Source organism: Pleurodeles waltl, chromosome 8, assembly GCF_031143425.1.
Source record: "Pleurodeles waltl isolate 20211129_DDA chromosome 8, aPleWal1.hap1.20221129, whole genome shotgun sequence".
Lineage (NCBI taxonomy): Eukaryota > Metazoa > Chordata > Amphibia > Caudata > Salamandridae > Pleurodeles > Pleurodeles waltl.
Genome location: NC_090447.1, coordinates 1525322465 through 1525344038, shown reverse-complemented (window position 1 = coordinate 1525344038; position 21574 = coordinate 1525322465). Strand labels below are relative to the sequence as shown.

Here is a 21574-nt window from a genome sequence, read left to right as displayed (position 1 = left end):
CTTTGTTCTGCCTTCCTGAGACTGGGATGCCCAGACCCAGTCTGTGGGGTGGGAGCAGCGGTAGCAGCGGTAGCTGCAGAGAAAACCCCAGAGAGATAGTTTTGCAGTACCCGGGGTCCATAGTGGAGCCCCGGGGATGCATAGAATTGGCTCCCCAATACCAGATTTGGCATGGGGGGACAATTCCATGATCTTAGACGTGTTACATATTCGGAGTTACCATTGTGAAGCTACATATAGGTATTGACCTATATGTAGTGCACGCGTGTAATGGTGTCCCTGCACTCACAAAGTCTGGGAAAATTGCCCTGAACAATGTGGGGGCACCTTGGCTAGTGCTAGGGTGCCCTCACACTTAGTAACTTTGCACCTAACCTTCACTAAGGGGGGGTCAGTGCTCGAAGAGCCAGGTCTTGAGCTGCCTTCTGAAGGGGAGGTGGTCAGGTATGGCGCGAAGGTGGCTGGGCAGAGAGTTCCAGGTCTTCGCTGCCAGGAAAGAGAAGGATCTTCCTCCGGCGGTGGCTTTGCGGATGCGGGGTACGGCTGCCAGGGCCTGTCCGGTGGAGCGCAGAGTGCGCAGAGGGGTGTAGAAGGAGACGCGGCTGTTGATGAGTTTGGGTCCAAGGTTGTGAAGGGCTTTGTGTGCGTGGGTGAGTAGTCGGAAGGTGATCCGCTTGTTGACGGGTAGCCAATGGAGTTTTTTCAGGTGTCCGGAGATGTGGTGGTGGCGAGGGATGTCCAGGATGAGTCTTGCGGCGGCGTTCTGGATCCGTTGGAGTTTCCTCTGCAGCTTGGTGGCGATGCCGGCGTACAGGGTGTTCCCGTAGTCCAAGCGGCTGGTGACGAGGGCGTGGGTGACGGTTTTCCTGGTGTCGGTGGGGATCCAGCGGAAGATCTTGCGGAGCATGCGGAGGGTGTTGAAGCATGCCGAGGTCACAGAGTTCACCTCTCTGGTCATGGTGAGGGAAGAGTCCAGGATGAAGCCGAGGTTGCGCGCGTGGTCGGTGGGTTGGGGAGTGCTGCCTAGGGCGGGGGGCCACCAGGAGTCGTCCCATGCGGTGGGAGTGGGGCCGAGGATGAGGACCTCCGTCTTGTCTGTGTTCAGTTTCAGACGGCTGTCTGTCATCCAGTTCGCCACTTCCTTCATTCCTTTATGTAGTTTGGTCCTGGCTGATGTGGGGTTGTTAGTGAGGGATAAGATGAGCTGGGTGTCGTCGGCGTATGATATAAGGTCGAGTCCGTGTTTGCGTGCGATGTTCCCCAGTGGGGTCATGTAGACGTTGAAGAGAGTGGGGCTGAGGGAGGATCCTTGAGGTACGCCGCAGATGATCTCCGTGGCTGTGGATCTGAAGGGGGGCAGGCGGACTCTCTGAGTCCTTCCGGAGAGGAAGGAGACGATCCAATCCAGGGCCTTGCCTCTGATGCCGGCGTTGCTGAGGCGGCGTATCAGGGTGCGGTGGCAGACCGTGTCGAAGGCTGCAGAGAGGTCCAGGAGTATGAGGGCCACGGTCTCTCCCTTGTCGGTCAGGGCTCTGATGTCGTCCGTGGCTGCGATGAGGGCGGTTTCGGTGCTGTGGTTGGCCCTGAAACCGAACTGTGTAGGGTCGAGGGAGTCGTTGGTTTCCAGGGCGTTGGTGAGTTGAGCGTTGACGATTTTCTCAATCACTTTGGCGGGGAACGGCAGGAGAGAGATGGGCCGGAAGTTCTTGAGTTCGGTGGGGTCTGCTGTGGGTTTCTTTAAGAGGGCGTTGAGCTCTGCGTGTTTCCAGCTTTCCGGGAAGGTGGCGGCGGTGAGGGAGGCGTTGATGACGTCTCGGAGGTGCGGTGCGATGATGTCGTCGGCCTTGTTGTAGATGTGGTGCGGGCAGGGGTCCGATGGGGATCCGGAGTGGATCGAGTTCATTACGCGGGTGGTCTCCTCGGTGGTGGTAGGGTTCCAGGTGAGGATGGTGGTGGTGTCGGTTGAGGGTTCCGGGGGGGGGCTCGTGTCGGCGGTCGGGAAGCTGTTGTATATGTCGGTGATCTTGTGGTGGAAGAAGGTTGCGAGAGAGTCGCAGAGGTCCTGTGAGGGAGGGATGGAGTTGTTTTCTGCTTCCGGGTTGGAGAGCTCTTTGACGATGCCAAATAGTTCCTTGCTGTTGTGGGCGTTGTTGTCAAGTCTGTTCCGGTAGGCTGTTTTTCGTGCGGCGCGGAGGTGTTGGTGGTGTTGGCGGGTGGCGTCCTTGAGAGCTGACATGTTCTCTTCGGTCTGGTTAAGGCGCCACGTCTTCTCACGGGCGCGGCATTCTTTCTTGGATTTCTTGAGGTCGGGGGTGAACCAGGAGTTTTTCTTGTGGTTGTTGGTGCTGGCTCGAGTCTTCAGGGGGACCAGGAGGTTGGCGCAGTCGGAGATCCAGTTTGTGAGGTTGTTGGCGGCTACGTTGGGGTCGGTGGTGCTGGTGGGTTGGTTCTGGGAGAGGGATGATGCGAGCTGTTCCGTGGTGATACGATTCCAGTGTCTTCTTGGTGGTTGCTGGGTGTGGTGGAGCACAGTGGTCTTCTTGAAGATGAAGTGGACGCAGCTGTGGTCCGACCAGGTGAGTTCGGTGGTGTGGCTGAAGGTGATGTGTTTGCTGGAGGAGAAGATGGGGTCGAGCGTGTGTCCGGCGTAGTGGGTGGGGGTGTTGACTAGCTGATTCAGTCCCAGGTTGGCGAGGTTGTCCAGTAAGGCGGTGGTGTTGTTGTCGGTGAGGTTCTCCAGGTGAAAGTTGAGGTCTCCTAGGAGGATGTAGTCGGTGGATGAGAGTGCGTGAGGGTTGACGAAGTCTGCGATGTCTTCGCTGAACTTGGTGCGAGGTCCTGGTGGTCTGTACATGAGGGTGCCTCTGAGGGTGGTTTTGGGGTCGCTGTGGATCGTGAAGTGGAGGTGTTCGGCGTCGGGGAGTGAGTTGTCGGTGTCGGTCGAGATGCGGATGGAGTTTTTGTGTGCGATGGCGATGCCTCCTCCGATGCGGTTGGTGCAGTCTTTCCGGATGATTTTGTAGCCGTCGGGGATGGCTATGGCGATGTCGGGTGCTGAGGTGGGGTTCATCCAGGTCTCGGTGAGGAAGGCGATGTCCGGGTTTGTAGAGTTGATGAGGTTCCACAGTTCGATGGCGTGCCTGTGGATGGATCGGGTGTTGACCAGGATGCAGTGGAGGTTGTTTCCGGGGGAGTAGTTCTTGGCGGGAGCGGAGTGGGTCCGGAGGCAGGTGAGGCGGCAGTTGCTGCAGGTGAAGGGTCCGAGGGTACGTTTCGGGGTGGCGCGGTAGCAGCCCGGCGTGCGGCCGGGATCGAGGTTGGCGAGGAAGGCAGAGTCGTAGGTCAGGCGGGGGGCACGGGGGCCAGGGGTTTGGGCGCTGGGGGCGGTCCAGGCGCGGACGGGCGCAGACGGGCTTGCCTTAGGCGCGCCTTTGGCGTGCCAGCTGCGCGGCCTCGCAGCGGCCGCCATATAAGGGGTAGCCGGGGAGGCGGGGACAGCTGGGAGGTCGGAGGAGGGCGGGTAGGGGGGGAAAAAGAGCGGGAAAAGCGCCAAAGGGCCTCGGGGAGGCGAGGTGGCCCAAAAAAAGTGGAAAAGTACCTAGAAGGGGTAAAAAAAAACGGAAAAACGAGAGAGGAACGACAAAAAGCAGTGGAAGGACGGAGGGGGACGGCGGGGGCACGAGGGGCAGCAGGCAGACAGGGATAGAGAAGCAAGGGGAGCGCGATCACAACGGGGAAAGCAGGCACTCGGGGATACAGAAGGCAAGGGGAGCGCGATCACCACGGGGAAAGCAGGCACTCAGGGATACAGAAGGCAAGGGGAGCGCGGTCAGACGGGGAAAGCAGGCACTCTGGGATACAAAAAAGCAAAAAGGGGACGCGATCACACACAGGGGAAAAGGCAGACACTCTGGGGGACAGTCAGCACGACAACAGAGCAGAGGGCAGGCACAGAGGATCTGGTGGCGCCGCGAGGGCAGGGGAGCGACCTACCCTGAGGTCAAGGGTCGCTACCACTGCCTCGCAGCGGCCGCCATATAAGGGGTAGCCGGGGAGGCGGGGACAGCTAGGAGGCGGGAGGAGGGCAGGTAGGGGGGGGAAAAAGAGCGGGAAAATCAGCAAAGGGCCTCGGGGAGAGACAGTTCAGTCCTGAGAGCATCCCATCTTCAACAGCCCGTCACATATGTATTAGGCCTTATGCAGGTATTTCAGCTGTATGGCCCTAAACTGTGACGCAGTCACCGCTTCCCAGTGGGACACCCCTGCCTCCCTCCAGTCACCTAACATCAGGGGGGCCCATTTACCATTTCCACTCCTCCCACAGGTGGCCAAAAGAGACAGGTGAAAAATTTGCTAAATAGCCATAGACTGCTGAGATCTTATGACCTCAATTTCTCCATTAAAACTTTACCCTCCCTCATGCAATAGTTGGGGAACTCATCCATGTCTTTTATGTGAGGAATAAGAGCACACAGGAACTACAGAAATGAAAGGAATTGACTATAATCAAGGTTATATTCACTATTGAACTCTGTGACTGATTTCAATGTAACTCGACATGACATCCCCCAGCGTTGATATTGCGTCCCACCACCGGAGTCCCTGTAACGCAGAAATCTGCCCCAGGCAATAACGCAATATCTTGTCATACGACGCATCCAAACATCTAATAACTCCATTCCAAACCTGAAACACCACTCTCGTGGCCAGAGAGAGAGAAGGGGTCTTTTTTCCATAAAGTCGGTGGGATACTTCTGTCCTCCACATCAGCTGTTTATCAGAGGCAAAATGCTGGGTCGTCCAAGATATAAATCCATCGTTCCTTTATAATTACATGGTATGCCCTACGATATGAAGCCACTACAGCTGCTATACCTCCATCGTGGATTTGAAGCATTTTGCCAGAGCAATTCTGGGGAGGATTGGTAGTTCCCTGGAAAATCTTGCAAGGCAGCATCCATTCAAGTGAATAGGTAGCAGGGAATAATAGAGGGATAATTCTGTAGTTGGTATAATAAGCTGGGATACATTACCACCTCAAAGATTAAGGAGTACCCTAAGAAAGATAGGGAGTGCTGACCAGACCCCAATGTCTCTGGTCAGGTGATCCATCTGTGGTTGAATGTTTCTGTCACAGGCCCTCTGCACATCCTCTGTAATGTATACCAAAGGTATTTAAATCCGTCACGACCTGAAAGCCGCCCGCCCTTTCTAACAGTGAAGGGGGGCATCCTGTGAGATACACAGAGGATTTGTCTTGGTTGAAAATGATGCACAGAATTTTCCTAGGATTTGAAGGACCCGGGGTCCTGACTGCTGAGGTTCTTCAAGGAATGTCTTGATCTCATCAGCATGTAATGCTAGCCTGTCTGACAACTCTGGGGCCAATTCAAGACCCAGAACAAGTGCGTCAACACTCAGCTAATTGGCCATGCACCATGGTATCATTGCTTTTTTTTACTTTACAGTTAGTTGTTGGGTTGTCTCTCTGTTCTTATGTCGAGTCTTGTGAGGATTCGAGAACCTTGTCTCGAGACTTGACATAGGACGGGGAAAACGGTTGGATGGGCGACGGTGGCGGAGCTATGAATTGCTGTTCTGCGTATTGTGGATCATACTGAAAATAAATAATACTTACCAGAATCCAAGACTTTTCATTGGCGACGAGGGACTGCAGGACAGCTGGACCTATGTGTGCACCTTGTGAGGAGTTCATCGCGCGGCGTCTTCAACCGGCCTTCAGTGTTTCGACCCTGCTGAGGGGAGTCTTTGCAGCTCCGTTCGTCTAGGTGCCTACATCCTGTTTTTCCTCTTTTATCGATTTTTGGGCTGTTTTTGGGGCAGTTTAACACAGGAGGTTTCTGCGCGTGTCGGATCAGCGCGCGCGTCCTCCTGTTGTTATTCTCGTGTACCGCTATGCAACGAAGACGCCGAATACGCGTCTTATGTGTTACTTCGTTTCCTGGCAATGGAGACGCCAGGAAACAAGTGAATCGATTCAGCTACGCAACGAAGACGCCGAATACGCGTCTTATGAGTTACTTCGTTTCTTGGCAACGGAGACGCCAGGAAACGAGTGAATCTGACATTTATTTCAAATATTTGGAGCAGCACAGCTGAGGTATAGCTGACTAGTCCAATAATACTTCAAGTGCACTTTTACTCGCTTCCTTCATTTGTTGGGTCAAGTATTCATCAGTCATCAATGAGTGGAAAAAAGATACGTTTTCCAAGCATTTCAAACACCTTGAGCAGTGTGTCTTGAAAAATTAAGAGGACACGCATATTATTAACATTGATTGTGGTTACATTTAAAATGCAGCAATCCATTCTGCCTCCTCCTGTATTCTCTCCGGATCCTGTTTCGTCAGAAGCGGATTGGGATTCCTGGAAAGAAGGTTTCGAGGCATATTTAGATGCCATTGACGGTGACTCCTTTACTCATAGGAAAAAGTTTGCTGTTTTACGTAATTGTTTAGGTCCGGAGGGCCGCAAAATTTTAAAACATATTCCACAGATATCTGTTGCATTAGATGTGGGTGAAGGTGATGGCGGTATGGATGAATATGCTTCTGCCATTAAGTCCCTTGATAACAGATTTAGATCGTGTAAAAATGTTATTATGGAAAGACACAAATTTTATAAAAGGGTGCAAGTTCCTGGTGAACCAGTAGCTAACTATGTGGGAGCTTTAAGGATGTTAGCGGTTTCTTGTGATTACAAGGCATGTGAGGATGAAATGATTAGAGATCAACTTGTCGAGAAAACCAGTAATAAGAAAGTTCAAGAGACACTATTGTCTACACCGAATTTAACATTAGAAAAGGCTGTAGAAATAGCCACTAGAATCGAGAATACAACAACGTATATGCAACAGATGAGTATAATTAGTCAGAAAGATTCTCATCAGAAAGTAGCTATAATTAAACAGAAATCTAACAAATCTCAAGCAATTACCAGAGCTGAAACATCAGTTAGGAAGGATAATTACAAGAAAAGGGAATGTTTTAGGTGTGGTAGTTCCACCCATTTAGGTAATGCAAGTAATTGTCCTGCGGTAGGTAAAAAATGTTCAAAATGCTCCAAAGTTGGGCATTTTGCCAGAGTGTGTAGGGCTGTTAACATGTCAAGTTCCAGTTCTAGGGACTTGAGGATGACAAAATTCTTACTGTTGTATGTTATTCTAATGAGAGTGACGTTGTTATGCTTAACAACACTAAAAGGCCTACCTGTAAATTGTCAATTAATGGCCATGAAATAATTGTTGTAGCCGATTCTGGGTCACCTTATACACTTGTGAGTCAAAAGGTGTGGAAGGAATATTTCAGCCATGTTGGGCTCAGGAAGTCGAGCATCAAGCCTGTGGGATATGGTGGCAAACCAGTGGAAGTTTTGGGGGAGTGTGAAGTTGTGTTGAGTTTCCAAGGTAATGTGACTAAGGGGATAGTGTACGTGGCTAATGATGATACATGTCGTTTAGGTTGGGAAGATCAAAGAAAGTTAGGTATTTTGTTAGATCCAAATAACCCAGAACAAGTTATACTGAGCAAGAATTATAACCAAGTGTTATCTATTAGTTCTGTGTGGGTCGATGCATTTCCAGGTGTTTTTAAAGAAGGAATTGGTGTTTTCAAGGGATTTGCACACAAGATAAGGTTAAAGGAGAATGCAGTTCCCAAGGTTCATAAAGTACGTAGAGTACCTTTAGCTTTGAGAGCAGAGTTGAAAAAGGAGCTAGACAGATTATGTGATCAACGCATAATTGAGAGGGTGGATGCATCAGATTGGGTGGCCCCCATAGTAATTGCTCGTAAAGCCAATAACTCTATTCGCATGTGTGTCGATTTGCGTGACCTTAATGCACAAATTTGGGTGGATTGCCATCCATTGCCTAACATTGTTGAAATACTATCCATTTTAGATGAGGCCAGCGTGTTTAGTTTGTTGGACATGACATCGGCTTATCATCAAATTAATCTGCATCCTGAGTCAAGACATTTGACAGCTTTTGTTACTCCAGAAGGTTTGTTCCAATTTAGACGCATGCCATTTGGTTTAGCTTCAGCTTCTGCGGTATTCCAAAGGGTGGTGGATAGTTTATTTGGAAGTATGGAAGGTGTAATTGCTTTCCAGGATGACATTCTAGTCTTTGGCAAGAATCAAGCACAGCATGATGAAAGAATGGAACAGGTATTATCTTTGTTGAATAAAAAAGGGATTGTACTAGGGGCAAACAAATGTAAATTTAGTGTGTCTAGTATTGATTATCTAGGGTATAACATTTCTAAATGTGGAGTGGAACCAAAGAGAAAGCTGGTTGAAGCTATTGAAGATTTTCAGTCTCCTAGTAATAAAGACCAAGTCAGATCTTTTATGGGTCTGATTGAATTTTATTCAAGGTTCATTCCTAACTGTGCAAGCAAAATTCATAAAATTAGGTCTCTTTTAAAGAAAAATGTCAAATTTGACTGGTGTCTGGAGTGTGAACAGGAGTTTACAGCCATTAAGAAAGAAGTAGCAATGGCAGTTCCGTTGAAGTCTTTTAACACAAGGGACGAAATAGTAATAATGACGGATGCCAGTCAACTTGGATTAGGTGCTGTTTTAATGCAGAAGAGAAATGGTAGGGATGAAGTGGTAGCCTTTGCTTCGCGTAGTCTGAGAGGTGCCGAAGAAACTTACTCAACTATTGAAAGGGAAGCCCTTGCATGTTGGTGGGGCATTGTACATTTCAAACCGTATTTGTGGGGTGTGCACTTTACAGTCAGGATGGATCACAAACCCTTAGTGCAGTTGTTTTCTACCTCTGGTGCGCATCGAGCCACTCCCAGAATAGCTAAGTGGCAGTACAGATTACAAATGTATAACTTTCATGTGGAATATGTTCCGGGTGCAAGGAATACACTTGCTGATTCCCTTTCCCGTCTTCCTTGCAAGAATGGGCCAGATGAGGAGGAACCGGAAGAAGATGATGTCCTGGTATGCTCTATAGAGTTTCAATTGGGTGGTGCGGTGTCGGAAGATGAATGGAGGCAAGCGTGTGGAAATGATGATCAATTGAAGGAGGTCATGAAGGGCATAGCACAGGGATGGTCTGTATGCAAGTCTGAACAGTGTGAAGTGTACAAACATGTTTTTGGGGAGTTATCAATTATAAATAACGTGTTAATGCGTGCGGATGCAATGGTTGTACCTAAGGATTTAAGATACAAAGTATTATCCTTGGGACATGAAGGACACATAGGTATGCGGGCTATGAAAAGGAGAATAAGAGAGGATTTCTGGTGGCCTGGACTGGACAGAGATGTAGAACACTTTGTGAGAGATTGTTTGGCCTGTGCTATCAGTGACAAGTCTCAGGTTGTCCTGCCATCCCCTGTTGAAGCTTTTGAAGTGCCTGGGAAAGCCTGGAGTAAGGTTGCAATGGATTTGATTGGACCTGTCAATTTGATCAATGGGCAAGTAGAGTATGGTATAGTGTTAATAGACTTTTATAGTCGTTGGCCTGAGTTTAAGTTTGTGAAAGTACCTAATTCGCATAAGATCATTGAATTTTTGGAATCTGTATTTCTCAGAGAGGGTATTCCTGATGAGATACTTACCGACAACGGTAGTCAATTCACATCTTCTCAGTTTTCTGATTTTTTTTTAGTGCTCATGGGCATTAAACATGTTAAGACTTCACTTTATCATCCTAGGAGTAATGGTCTTGTTGAGCGCTTTAACAGAGTGATAAAAGAGAATATGCAGTTGGCCAAAGCTGGAGGGTTAAATTGTAAGGGTGAACTAAAAAAATTGTTGTGGGCTGTGCGGACCACACCCAATGCAGATACTGGTGTGTCTCCTTTTGTATTATTGAGGGGAAGAGTTCCAGGAACTAAGTTGAAAAGGAAGTGGATGGGTGAAAGTGGAGTTGATGAGGGATTGATTGAGAAAGTGAGTGGAAAAAGGATTTCTGCTCAGAATAAATACAAAGGTGATCCTAGAAAAACTGTTTGTGTGAAGTTGGGTGATTATGTCAAAATCAAGAGTGCCCGCATTGTTCAGAAAGGTGAATCAAGATTTTCTTATCCTAAGAAAGTCATAAAAATTTGTAAAAATGCTGTTAAATTGGAAGATGGTAATTGGTGGAATAAGGAGAGGTTGTCCTTGGCTCGTGATGTGGAACTTTTGAACAAATCTTTGAAGGAGTCCACCAAAGTAAATCAAGAAGCAAGAATGGACCCACGGAAGGACGAGGTTTTGGAAGGTCCTATTAAGAAGGAATGTGAGTCGATGGACATGAAAAGAAAATCCTCAACTAGGAATAAGAGGCTTCCTACGAAGTTCCGTGACTTTGTACTTTCAGTTTAACAAAATGTGTTTTGTGTTTTTGTGAAGGTTTGGATGTAACTTTGTATGTGTTAAGTGGAAGGATATGTTGGGTTGTCTCTCTGTTCTTATGTCGAGTCTTGTGAGGATTCGAGAACCTTGTCTCGAGACTCGACATAGGACGGGGAAAACGGTTGGATGGGCGACGGTGGCGGAGCTATGAATTGCTGTTCTGCGTATTGTGGATCATACTGAAAATAAATAATACTTACCAGAATCCAAGACTTTTCATTAGTCTCATGGGGCTGCCAGCCACCCAGCACAGAACGCACTCTTCGACCCACCGATTCCTCGAGAGTGGGGTGATCTGCCCTCCGTCTGGTTTGTGTTATGCAAACCTGGCGCAAGGCGTTTTGGTGGTATTTACTTTGAAGCAATTTAGGATTTTCATGGCCAAAGTGATGAAAAGTAGCTCTGTGTGCTACTTTGCTTCCAGAGGTGGTCCATGGGTGGTATAGGAGTATTTTCATGCAACCATTTTTGGGTTGTGATGCAAATAATTCTTTCAGACAGACTTACACCTGAAATTTCATATTACTGAGCATTTATGTTATGTGTTAGTATGGTTGTACAGACAAAACATCGTATTTTAGCATTGCTGCAAAGCAGTTCATTTGTGCAAGTTTTATTAAAACAAAATAGAAATCTATTTACGATGATTTGCTCAAGCATAGAATTTATTTTAGGAGTTGGTTTGAGAAGTGAATTTCTTTATAGGCCGGGTAGATTACACTAGCGTTTTCTGTAAATAACTCCACACGCCAGCAGTATGATGCATTGCATGGACACATCTTAATATTGACTGCCATATGATTTGGAGCAGGGAATACTGGGCGTATCATAAGAAAAACTGGCACGTGATGTGAGTTATAAATTTGAGGGTTTTGTACAGTGTGGCATAAAGCTATTAAACTGCCTTTTAATGCAGAGTATAATGAATATGCCATTGCGTTGTTTCCCAGTTGAGGGTTCTTGTTACCTAATCTTAAAACAGCGCCTGCCACTCAATGCTTATTGCAGTACTGCTATTTGTACTTTTGCTTTTTTGTGTTTCCATCTCAAACGTATTGTGTCCCTAAATTGCTGTCTGTTGCCATCTGCCCTGTTGGCATGTGTCTCCGCGCATGTCTTGGAGGGTTGCATCTTGAACCTCACATCAGCCCATGCATTTTAGGATATGTTTGGTTTGTGGTTGGAGATGGTTGTGTCGGTTCTGCTGGGTTTGCAGGTTACTATTCAAATGTAGTATGCTGCCTTTGGTTTGTATGGTGACCAGTGCCCGTGGTGTCATTGTGGTTAGTTGTTGAATATTTTCAGATTCATACCTTCTCTCACTAGCTGCTGCTGTTTTTGTGAGTAGCTTTAAATAAAGCTGTAGGTTGAGTTGAAAACGTACACAGTTAGCAATAGATTTTCTAGGCAATAGTTTTAGTTGCACTGAATTCACCAGTTAGAAGGTGCTGTGTTACCTTAACATGCTATAAGTTTCTTTAAGTATTCTGAGATTTGTTTGATGAATTCTAAGCTCCCAATTTCTGGTGCATTGAGAGGTTTTTTTTTGTATTACGTTTTAATGATGTGTACAAGCAACAATCATAGTATGAAGTGGTTGATCTACCAAACCAACAAAACATCAATTATAGCCTAATACATACTTACAAAGTGTAATAGGTCCAAATCAGTTACTCTTTTTCTACAAGAGTACTCTATAGAAACACTCGCAAGAATGTAACCAAGCTCTGTTGTCTTTCAGAAAAACAACTTTTCTTAGCCATACACAGCATTTTGGATCATTTTCCCAGGTGTCAGTAAGTGTAGTGTAATTTCCTGTGTGCTTCATGTAAGTCTTTTTCAGCAACACTCCAATGAGCAGCAGCTTTAAGCCCCTTGCTGACCCTCATCAGTCTAACCCATGCATGGCTCTTCTTCTCCTACCTGATAGCAGGATAAATACAGAAATTGTTATTGTCACTTTTTACTCCTTTCAATAACTTTACTGTTATCTCTCAGTAGAGTGCTAGTAACCAGCAGGACTATAATATGTGGATAATAACCTGCTCTGTGATTTCCATACCTGGTAGAGGTATATCTCATGGAACTACTTTGAAGCCAAGTATACTGTGTGTCATTTTAAATCTAGCATGTCCAGAACTTGTTTAAACTTGGTGAAGTCAGCTTCTGTTAGTCTTAAACATATTACTTGGACTTAATTAGCCAATCTGGTTGCTGCCTATCGGTCCTCAGCATTGTATGTATAATTCCAAAATCTAATGGCACTTCATACGGCTGACAGCACTTTGTTTAAGACTGTGGACTGTTTTGACAGAAATTTGCACATCATCTTAGTTGCCTAGGGTAAGGTTGCAAACACCGAGAACTGCCCTCCCTCTAAACTGTTAGTGATAAAGATCATAAATACCCCATTGTTGAAAACATGGCCAATCTCTGTGCTTCCAATGGGAAACATTACGACACTGAAATGTGGCAGCCCCTCTAATAGTGCTTTGTGGTGATATAGACCAGGTGTCTCCAACTAATCATGCACCAGCTACCAGTAGCTCACAGATCCCCAAAGAGTAGCTCACAGCCTGGAGTTCATTTAAAAAAAACACAGAGTCTAATTTTTACTTTTAAAGTTAAGGGAAGGCTGTGTTCAGCTTAATTTATTATCCTCAGGCTGCAGATAGCCGGGTCTGATAATGAGCAGTGTTGGAGTCAGATTTATGACGCAGGGCAGAGAGGTAAAAAAGGTATTGAACTCTTAAATAAAATCCTTGTCAACTCAATATTGGAGGTGAGAACCAAATGATGTTTCTCAATGCTTTTAATTCCGAGAATGTTAAAATGAATCATTAAGGTAACTTAATTTTAATTTTCTCAAACCTTTTTTCAAAGTGTTGCATTTACCAACAGCAGGCCTCTTGCTTCCAGCATCCAGTAGAACACTGTGTCATATTTATAACTGAGAAATAGTCATTTTTAAATGAGAGAAAGTTAAAGTGCAGAAAAAATTTCCACATATGAACATTTTAGCACTTAAAATTTTTCCCATTAAAAAAAAAAAAAAAACACACGGTTGTTTTATTTATGTTCTACATGTAACGGTGCCACATATGGTGAACGGTATGTCTGTGCCAAAAGTGCATACAACATAGGATCTCGGATATCCATACACTTATATCCCATTCATATGCACATGTTCATACATTCCCAAAGCTCTCACCGACACAGATGACAACCCTGTCATAGTGCCCCTAGTCAAAGTATTTGTTCAAACCACAGCATCTGGCTCTATGGAGATTAGGCATAAAGTCAATAACACTGGGCTTGAAGGTTTCTGGTAATAATGTGCAAATTATTTAGCCTTTGGTACCTCACGATGATTTTCACTGATCAGAAGTTGCTCTCACTACAGAAAGGGTTGGGGACCCCTGATATAGACATTGCATGGCCACTGTCATTGTGTTGTGTTTTAAAATGTGCTATTGTAATTCGTTGTTGGGGGTGGGCAGTGTACCTTTATGGAATGCTGGGTGCGTGGAGTTCTGATGACTTCATCAGCTCCCGAGTCAGTTGCTGTACTTGGAGCTGTGAGGACGTTGGTGTTGATGTGGAAATAAACTTCGTGTTCAGGAATATTCCTTCTCCGTTTTTCCCTTCTTTTGGATACAACATAAATTGGCAACGAGCTTCTATCAACACCATCTGGACTCGCGTAACTGTTATGATATTCATTTCTTGTCCTCACACTCGTTTACTTCATTGTTATATTAAGCGGAAATCTTTCAGCTGACAGAGTATGCTGGTGTTTTTAAATCTATTTTGAAGCAGATTACAATCTGTTTGTGTTCGTCATCCTTCTTCGTTCAGGTATTTTGTTAAAGGCCTTTGCCTGCTTGCGCCCGGCAAAGTCCTCTGGTTTCAGTTCCTGTTGCCTAGTTACACCTGATCAACAAACATTCTACTCAGAGGAACCGGTTTAACTCTTCTTTGTTGCTGTAGTTAATGCGACATTGGGTTAAGACATCAAGAATATTTTCTTTACAGAGATTGAAATCTACATATTTTTAAACAACGTGGAGCAAATTCTAGTTCCTGTAGTTTATGTTCCAGGCACGTTCTAGGTTTTGGTTTACAAACAGTGATATATAAATCCGCAAATCGGCAGAGGAATTCTGTGTGCCTCTACTGTGTCTATTCATATAAACAAAGAAAACCTGTGCTGGACTTTCTGCACCAGAAAATAAGAATCCACTATCATGCGGACAGGTGCACATTAATTCGTGCACTCTTCATTTTAAGTGCACCTTGTGGATTCGTACATATTCTGGTATTTATTTCACTGTTGCTATTGAATGGAGGATATTTCTACGCAATTGCGGATCTTTTCAGTGATTCGCACACTTCTATTCTGACTGCGAGAAAATAAGAATCCACTATCACGCGGACAGGTGCACAGTAATGCGCGCACTCTTCATTTTAAGTGCACCTTGCGGATTCGTACATATTCTGGTATTTATTTCACTGTTGCTATTGAATGGAAGATATTTCTACGCAATTGCGGATCTTTTCAGTGATTCGCACACTTCTATTCTGACTGCAAATTTACAGTGAAAGTACAAATTGTATGGACATGTGAACTTAAAATGTTATGCGCACAGTGATTCGCACATTCATCTGCTTTTCTGGATCTGCAGACCTGTGAATCTGTTTGCAATATTTCACGCATGTATCACGACTACTCTACATTGAAGGCGGTTGCAGATTTGTACAGTGATTCGCACACTTATTCAATTTTTATCTTTAGTGGTATCTTATTAGTCATATACACGTTCATATAGTGTCTATTCCTCGGTATGCAAACAGCAAATTTGCCACTTGCATTTTTGCCTGAACCCGGTATTCCCACGATAAAATGGCAACACTGGTTCAAGTCTTTTGAAAGTTACTTAGTGGCGATAGATGGGGTACATTTTTCTGCGGTTCGAAAGAAGGCGATTTTGTATAATTGCCTTGGTACAGAAGGTCAGAGAATTTTTGATCATCAACCCCAAGTGCAACCTTCATCCAGTGATGGTTGGGATGTTTTTACTGAAGCTGTAAAGAGGTTAGAAAATCATTTTAAGGATGACCTTAGTAGAATAGTTGAAAGACACAAACTTTTACTCGAAAACAATTCCAACACGAATCGATTGATAATTTTGTAGCTGAGCTTAGGGTATTAGCAGCCACTTGTGAATTTTTAGGACCCCTCGATCAGTAGCTAAGAGATCAGTTAGTGGTGAATTGTTATGATTCTAGAATCCAAGAAAATTTTTTATGTTGTAGAAATCCATCTTTGTGTGAAACACTAGAAATTGCTAGAGGCATCGAGCGTTCAGTAACAGCTTCCAGAGAGTTAAGCAAAATGAAAGTAAGTCAGGCAGAAAATGTGAACATAGTTTTACAGAAGTCTAAGACAGTTATGTCGGGCACTCCAGATTTAAAAAAAAATAATGCTAAAAGTTCACTATGCTTCTGATGTGGTTCTAAGTCACATGTTGCCAATTCCTCAAATTGTCCTGCACTGGGGAAAGTGTGCATAAAATGCAGGAAGTCTGGTCATTTTGCTCGTGTATGCAAGCAATCGCAAAAAGTAATGTTAGTTGAGCATCAGCAAGCCATTGACAAGCTGACAGATGGAGGGGAGGTGGACTTTTCAAAAAGATGTGTTTTGATTGTCGATGATATTAATTCTGATTGCAAATTTTCTAAGGATCCAGTATGTGAAGTTAAAATTGGGGAAGTCAAGCTAAGTGTCACTGTGGATTCAGGCTCACCTATATCAATTGTATCTGATACAAATTATCATTCACATTGGAGTAACCTTCCCTTATCAGCTCCTGACATAAAAACAGTAGCTTTTGATGGTCAAGAAATTGATATGATGGGGTATTTCTTAGAAAGGATTTGTTATCAGCAGAAGACTATTAGTACAAAAATATATGTAGCCAAGAGAGGGTACAATATTCTGGGGTGGAAAGATCAAGGACAATTTGGGATGGTTCTGAGACCGGGTACTGAACGACCTATCACCCTGATTGAGAAAGTGGACATAAAACTTGATACTCTTAAAGATGTCCTAGACAAGCATACTGTGATTTTTAGGGATAAGCTAGGCTCTGTAAAAGGTTATGAGCATAAAATAATTCTCAAACCTGATGCGATACCTGTGGTACACAAGGTGCGTAATGTGCCCTTGAGCATCAGAGGGAAGTTAAAGGAGCACCTACGTGAACTATGTGCTGATGGAGTCATTGAATCAACTAATTCGTCTTAATGGGTTTCTCCGATTGTGGTTGCAGTTAAGAAAACGGGGGATTTGCGATTATGTGTGGACTTGGTCTTTGAACAAAAATATTCTAGTTGATTGTTTCCCGTTGCCCAAAATACAGGAGTTATTGGCACGATTGTGGGGTATGAAAGTGTTCTCCACGATTGACCTCAAGTCCGCCTATCATCAAGTTGAGTTGAGTAGAGAGTCTCGTTCTCTTACAACATTTGACACTCCATTTGGGGCTTACAGATTTTTGCAGATGCCTTTCGGTTTAGCTTCCGCAGCATCTGTGTTTCAGAAGCTAATGTATCAACTGTTTGGGGAAGTACACGGAGTGTTGGCATATCAGGACGATATTCTGATAGTCTCAGAGTCTATTCAGGAACACATACACAAACTTGATAAAGTCCTAGAAATTCTGGAAGGTCACGGGATTACGGTGAGAAAAGAGAAATGTAAATTCATGGTTGAGACGGTTGAATATTTAGGTCACACAATTTGTGCACAGGGAATCCTACCCAAGAAGGACTTATTAGGGGCTATTGGAAATGCTCCATCTCCTAATGATAAAGACCAGTTGAGATCCTTTTTGGGTCTTTGTGAGTACTACTCGCGATTTGTTCACAATTTTGCGTATCTGACCGAGCCATTAAGGAAGTTGCTGAGGAAGGGTGAGAAATTTCAGTGGCAGGATGAGCAGGCTCAAGCCTTCTTAACTCTTAAGACTCTCATAATTGAGGCTCCTGCTCTTCATCCTTTCAATGAAGACGTACCTTCTGTCATTACTGTGGATGCGAGTGGGATTGGCCTAGGAGCTGTTTTAAGTCAAATGATAGGAGGCAAGGAATTTACCATAGCTTTTGCTTCCAGACGACTTTCTGAGGCCGAAGTGAATTATAGCACAATCGAGAGGGAGGCACTAGCTTGTGTTTGGGGTGTCAACCATTTTTCAATGTATGTTTGGGGGAGAGAATTTACTTTGGAAACAGATCACACGCCATTGGTTTATCTATGGAATGACAAAATTTTCAATAAGACTAGTCCTAGATTGACCAGGTTGTTGGCTAAACTGTATGAGTTTAATATGAAAATGAAACACATTCCTGGGGAGAACAATGGTAGAGCAGATTTTCTTTCCAGGTGTCCGGTTCACAATCCAATTGAGGGGAAGCAAATGGAGGATGAGGATGTCATGGTGGGAATGATAGACGGAGTGTTTGTTTCTGGGGAAGTCATTTCCAGGCAGGTTTGGGCGGAAGCTATGAACAAGGACAATTCTCTATTGCTTCTTAAAACATATATTTGTGAGGGTTGGCCGGCAGGGAATGGTGTTTTAGAAGTAATAAAACCTTTTTGTAAGGTTAGAGAGGAATTGAACATGGAGGACGACCTTGTCATGAGGGGGGAACGTTTGGTACCCCCTAATGAATTAAGGCACAAGTTGATACAGCTGGCTCATGATGGGCATGTTGGAATCACTGGCACAAGGAAGAGGTTGCGTTTATATTATTGGTGGCCGGGTATGGACACAGAGGTGGAATTTGCAGTTAAGAATTGTAGCATTTGCAAGGGGGCGGATAAAGGTTTGCATACTAGAGAAGTGCCTTTGTGTCCTGTACCGTTTCCTGATAAACCTTGGCAGAAATTGGGATTGGATTTAATTGGTCCAGTTGGGCGTTACAATGACGGAAAGAAATATGTGTTGGTTGCACTAGATTATCATTCCAAATGGGTTTCGTACAAGTTTTTAAGAGAACCTAATACCACCAATGTGATTGGATTTTTAAAAGAGATCTTTCATTGGGAGGGTATTCCCAGGTTTTTGGTCACAGATAACTGGGTGCAATTTGTATCGCACCAGATGGTTGAATTTCTGAGAAGACTTAATATTAAGCATCTTACAACTGCATTGTATAGTCCGCAGGGTAATGGGCTTGTTGAGAGAGTAAATAGATTACTCAAGGAAACTATTCAATTGGCCATCAGGTCAGGGAAGAGTATACAGGAGATGGTGGCAGAAAGGATATGGTGTTATCACAACACACCACATTCTTCTACTGGTGTTGCTCCTTTTGTACTTTTGAAGGGTAGACATTCTTGCAATGAACTGTCTCCAGAGTGGGTTGTACAGGAAACTTTAGGGGGTGTTGTTGCTTCTGATATCAGTCAGGTGAAAGACAAGGTGATTAAGCAACAGGTCAAGAGCAAATTGAGATATGCCGATCTGAAAAGAGTTAAGGAGGTTCAATTTGGTATAGGTGATGTAGTTAGAGTAAAAAAACCTCAGGGAAAGGGATTGTCAAGGTTTTTTCCCCACTGCCAAGGTGGTCAGAGTATCCAAACATTCTGTTATGATTGAGGGTGGCAAATGGTGGAATAAGAGGAATGTGGCGAAAGTGACAGATGTAGCCCCTGGGGTAAAACATTCAGGTGTTTGGGCTGATGTTGAGTTGAAAGATAGTGGTTATGATGGCGGTGCCTTAGATAGAGGATCAGGTGAGAATGTGGGGTGTGGTAGTTCTCCACATGAAAGAGGATGTGTGTTTTCTGGGCAATTTAGTGATCTAGGAAGAGGGTCAGGAGAAGACATACGAGAAAATAACATGCATGACGGTCGTGGAAATTTTGCCATAAGAAATACTGCGGGGTGATGGGTGAGGGTGAAGTTGAAAGGTTGGAGGAAGGTGCTAATCTGGAGGGTGTGATGGGTAGGCCCAAAAGAAATGCTGTTAGACCCAAATATTTAAATCAGTTTGTGACGTATTAGGTATGTAGGGAGGCAGTGGGATATTGCCTTTATTGCTTATGTACAACTTTCCGTTATTGCCTATGTATAACTTGTTTTTCATTTCTTAGTCTATGTATGGAATGTTTAGAATGTTTATTGGGATTTTTCATTTCCAATGTATCTTTTGTATATTTTATTGTAGCATAGTAGGGAATGTGTAACATATATGTTTGTATTTGTTCTGTTTGTTAAGGGGGAAGATGTGTTGTGTTTTAAAATGTGCTATTGTAATTCGTTGTTGGGGGTGGGCAGTGTACCTTTATGGAATGCTGGGTGCGTGGAGTTCTGATGACTTCATCAGCTCCCGAGTCAGTTGCTGTACTTGGAGCTGTGAGGACGTTGGTGTTGATGTGGAAATAAACTTCGTGTTCAGGAATATTCCTTCTCCGTTTTTCCCTTCTTTTGGATACAACACATTGTCTGTGAACGTAGAGATGCCATATACTTTAACATGCCACCCAATTCTCATTTACCTTCTAAGATTTGGTTTTGTCCTGAAAATCACTCTGTTTTTCAAACACCTTAGTTGTGTTTTATTTTTATTGTAACATTATTTGTTCCTAAACTATGGACATGATGAAGTGAAATGTAGTGATTAATTGTCTTGCTGTGCCATAGGACTTAAGCCACAACTCACTGACCAAGGCCAACGAGGTCATTACCATTATGTGTTGTTGCTTGTGTTTCTATTCAGGTGAATGTGGACTCTGGTATATATTGTTTTTTTTTTATTTTTTTTTATTTTTAGCAGGATCAATGCCAATTTCCATAAGAATGATCATTGTTTGTAGTGGCACTGTCCACTAAAAAGATGGACTGCATTGCTACCCACAGTAATTACCAGTGGCTGGAATTTATTCAAGTGTTACATTTTTTTTTTTTTTTTTAACATTTCAACAGATATATAGTGTATACTTTTCTGCGTATAGATTTGGACATTACAAGTACTTTTTTTTTTTTATCCCCGTAGAGGAGATTCCTGAACACATAAGATGCAGAGTAATGAAGAAAATATGACAATATTGGAAAGCTATCTGATACTCCAGAAGAACCAGAAATGATGCCAAACAGTAATTCGAAATAGAACAATCTCAGTAAGAGGTAGAGAATCTTGTACATGACCAGACGTATCCTTTAAGAACATCAAGTGCAATCCAGCCGCTTCAAGAAGCCGAGGATATCCATGCTGGTGGTCCCAAAGCATCCAAATAAATAAAAATCACAACAATTTCACTAGCAGAACACACCCAATATTAAAACATGGTAGATAACACCATTTTACTGAGATAATTATCAGGTAGTTACAACAGTGCTCCTCTCTCTGACATGATAATATCAATGCTGTGGTGTTAGTCCATCATAATCACTGTTTTGACTGGGCCAGTCAGTCTGTAGAAATAGACCATCGGTATACAAACCAGGAATTGTGAAGTATACATCTGAAAGTTCAAAGAACACAATGTTACTTGCAATGCAGAACATTATTCTAGAATATAACACCTTGGTAATGAGTTTTGTTCTTTGTGTATTTTAGAAATATTGTCCAAGAAACAGACTATTTAAGCTGTGAGTTTAGTTCTCTGCACACATGCTAGAAAGTTCTTAATGCAGGTTTAAGACATAGCTCCTGATAGAAAGATCATACATATGATATCAGTCTTGCAAGAATTCCAGTAACTATTCAACATTATTAAGAACAGATACACTGCAAATACTAAACATATCTAGTGAATATTAAAATATAGTAAGTGACTCAGTAGGCAAACACATTAACATGATTTATGCCAAAATATAACTGACGGGTTGACTGTAAACCCCAAATAAAAACTTACAACGTAACAGGAGCTTTGGCTTCTCCTTAGTACAAAAGTAGCAGCACCAAGCTTGCACGGGGGCGGGACCCATGAGGACAGAGTGAATGTGGCAAGAGTGTTCATCAGCCATCACAGCTAAGGGTTCATTAACAAACAAAAACAGAAGACATAGCATAAAAGTTCTGTGTTTGTGAGAAGGGTTTTAATCACTCATCACCCCTATACTGCCACCAGTAAAAAATCAACAGAAAATGTATTTAGCTGTAATGAATGAAAGATGACTTA

General features: G+C 44.0%; 1 protein-coding gene and 1 pseudogene across 1 annotated transcript in view; both read left to right on the top strand.

The window, feature by feature from the left end:
* LOC138248912 (zinc finger protein 208-like) overlaps positions 1-21574 on the top strand; it is a 385902-nt pseudogene that overhangs the window by 32745 nt on the left and 331583 nt on the right.
* LOC138248911 (zinc finger protein 850-like) overlaps positions 1-21574 on the top strand; it is a 79588-nt gene that overhangs the window by 54701 nt on the left and 3313 nt on the right. The window lies entirely within an intron of this gene.